The sequence below is a fragment of the Terrapene carolina genome, unplaced genomic scaffold (genome assembly GCF_002925995.2).
Source record: "Terrapene carolina triunguis isolate 2854851 unplaced genomic scaffold, T_m_triunguis-2.0 Scaffold88, whole genome shotgun sequence".
NCBI lineage: Eukaryota > Metazoa > Chordata > Testudines > Emydidae > Terrapene > Terrapene triunguis.
The window spans coordinates 27439094-27442634 of NW_020664439.1; positions in this window are offsets into that span (position 1 = coordinate 27439094).

Genomic DNA, 3541 nt, shown 5'->3' on the forward strand with positions numbered 1-3541 from the left:
CAAGTCGTTTTTAAGTGAGGTGTAACTTGGGAGTGTGCAAGACCAATCAGACTCCTGAAAGGGGTATAGTAGTCTGGAAAGGTTGAGATCCACTGACTTAATCTACCCACTACCTCATATCCCCATTTGAAATGGGGAAAATACCCCACAGGTGTGAGGATAAAATCCATTAATGGTGTGAGGTGCTCAGATCCTATGGTGATGAGGGCCACATAGAGACTATTAATATCTTTCTAGACCCCCTTTGTGAGCCTCCACTCACTCCTCTTCATCTGCCTGGGAAAAGAGGTGTCTCTTACAGCATACCCTGAACACGAGCAGCAGCCTTGGGATCTGCCAGGCTGAGAGGGGAAATGAATTCCAGACTTGAGGAACTTCCACTGAGAATGCCCTGACAGCAGTCCCCTTCCATGTTAAAGTAGGGGAGCAGCTTGCGTGACCTGTAATATGGTAGGTGTCATACAGGGTTAGCAGACACGGTATGATATGAAAGCTCTCTTCTATTGGATTGAAGGCATTATAGTGACTATTTCCTCCATACATCAGCTTGAACAGGGATGCTGGAACTAGGGGTGCTGGGAGTGCAGCAGCACCCCCTGACTTGAAATTGTTTCCATCATATACAGGGTTTACAGTTTGGTTCAATGGCTCTCAGCACCCCCACTGTACAAATTGTTCCAACGCCACTGAGCTTGAAAGCTGCCAGCAGAAACCTTTGCATACAAGCAGCTGTCTTGCTCTGCTAGACACTGTACAGCCAGCCTCCACCCACACCTGAGCGATGCAAAACTCCTTATCATCCCAAATGAGGCCTGGTCCCCCAGTGAGTCTTATATACATTGGCAACTCCCACATTTCTCCACGATCCCAACTAGCCAAGTGCACTGACTGCCCCCCTATGATTTCAGATGATTGAGGTTTTCCTATATTCTGCCTCATTTTTTAGAATTTCCCTTTTAGTTAATAAAAATAGCTGCAAGTGCTGATGATAAAAAGTCCTTGCTTGCACTGCAGGGTATTGACAATATTTATGTTGTTTCCATACCAACGTGTTTAGAAAGTACAGAGTATCTTTCAAAGACTTATCAAATTAGCAACTCCTTACCAGATGGTGATCAAGTTACATGATCACACTGAGCGCATAGGGCCTGATTCTCCTCTTACTCTGGCGCAAGGTTGAAGTAATGTCACTGAGATCAGTGGAGTTACAGTGAATGTGAAGAGAATTGAGCCCGTAGTTGCAGTTAAAAACTCATGGACCCCTAAAAGTAGGTCCTCACTGCAGAGTTACTTGGGATCTTATTTGGGTGTTGCTCCTAACCGTCACTCCTATCCGCATCCTAAACCCTCTCACCCAACTGTGGTGGGGCTTTAACCCCGGGCTAGCTGGCATTATCTAGAGCCCCCGTGCCACGTTTGCTTGTATATTACCTCAGACTTTGTAGTGAGGAATGTTAGCTAAATCACTCGAGTGCTGATAGTCCTCGAATGCCTTTCCCTCAATTCTCCCCCGAAGGGCAGACAATTTCTCCCACAATTCATAGAATATCAGGGTTGGAAGGGACCTCAGGAGGTTATCTAGTCCAACCCCCTGCTCAAAGTAGGACCAATCCCAAGACAGATTTTTGCCCCAGATCCCTAAATGGCCCCCTCAAGGATTGAGCTCACAACCCTGGGTTTAGCAGGCCAATGCTCAAACCACTGAGCTATCCCATAAGAACCGTAGAGTGACTCATCTTACCACTGGACAAAGAATCAAGGGATATGCCCCCAGAAGTCTTAGCAACACACACGGGTGAGCACTGCACCAGTCAGGATACTAACTTGGGTAGGAATTTGCAGTGTGGCTGCTGATACCCTGAGGATCACCCAAGTTAACGCTGCAGTGAAGACATACCCTGGGAATTGCCTACAAAGGTTGAGCTAGTCACATTCTTAAAGCAATGCAGTTTAGTTTGCATAAGAGACCAAAAGTTCTGTCCTCAGTCACAGCCATACAATAGGTCCATGAAGGAGTTCAAAAGGTTTGCCTGTGTGTAACTGAGAGCAGAATTTGGCAGAAGGAATAGGAGACACCAATAGATGCTAATTATGTTGGTTAATTGCTTCACACAAGCATCTTCACCTTTCTTCCACACAACTGCTTGCACAAGGGGCACCTCCTCACACAATCCTGCCCCTCTTCAAACCCTTCCTCGGGACCCACTTCTAACATAATAGCTACAAGAATAATCAGAAGATAATGGACTTGATCCAAAGCTCACTGAAGTCAGGAGGAGTCTTTCCACTTACTTCATTGGGTTTGGGATCAGGTCCAGTGGCTACTTATAGGGCCAGTGGGGATAGCTGATCTCTATTTATATTTTTAAAAAAAATGATCTGAAACCCACAAATTGTGGTCACAGCTGGCTTGTCTCAACATGTTGCTGTTACTTTCCCCACCCTCCCCACTTCCCTCTTATTATGTGTTAAATTAACTTGTGCCTTGTATTAAATTAGAGGGTAGGCTCTTCAAGGCAGGGTCTATGTCCTATTCTGCGCATGTACAGCACCTTGAATGATGGGATCCTGATCCTATATAGGGCCTTTTGGTCCTACCACAGTACAAATGAATAATAACATTAATTCTTGCATCCCAGTAGAAATGGTACACAGGATGTGTCAAAAGTCAAGGGTAAAACTAGATAAAAAGTATCATCTGTGATGATAAAGAGCTTAAAGACACATGCGTTTAACCTGTAGGTGACGGTGTATGCTTAGGAGGAAGGCGTTAGAATGATCAGAAAATGTGGTTAATTTATAGCAGAGATGATCCATGGAAGAGAGCAGTAATAAACATGTGTTTGTCAAGAGGGAGTTTCTAAATTGGGTGGGGCCGTCAGGCTTGGCTAGGCTTAAATAGTTATTTCCAGACTTGTGGGAAACTTTAGGCCAGACTGTAAAATGTAGTGTGTACACTGGCAGGGCCCTGGCCCCACAAGGGCTTGATTAACTTGCAGTTTATTCACATACACTGTATGCTTCAGAGGATTCGCTTTTGCCTTTTTCCTCTGGGAACTTAAGTCCAAATCCTGATTTAGGCCAGAAGTGAAAATTAACTTGGTTGTCTCTGCTTTAGTCATTAGAGAACGTCTATAAACATCACAGAATTAGTACCTTGTTCCCTGTCGTGAAATTAGTTATGCTGGCACGAAGGCTAAAGACATATCACTGACTTGAAAGGGAAAAACACTTCAGAAGAGTGTTTTAGGCTTGGAAATTGAACGGAAGAAAACCAAGATATTCCAAGTGAAGGTTACACTTAAACCCCAGACATCTGAAATGCAGAGTAAAAGTAGCCAGATAATTCCAACCATGTCCCCACCACAATCTGAATCATCCTCCTAACATAGGGATGGGTCTAGTAACATTGTAAGCTCTCTGATTCTGGTCTCTTTACATTGCTCCTGTGATGTACAGGGGCCAAAGGTGGCCAGAATTTCCCACTGGGGAATATTCCTGGAGCCAGGAGGTCCCTGGGTGGCGCTGGGTTAATAGAATG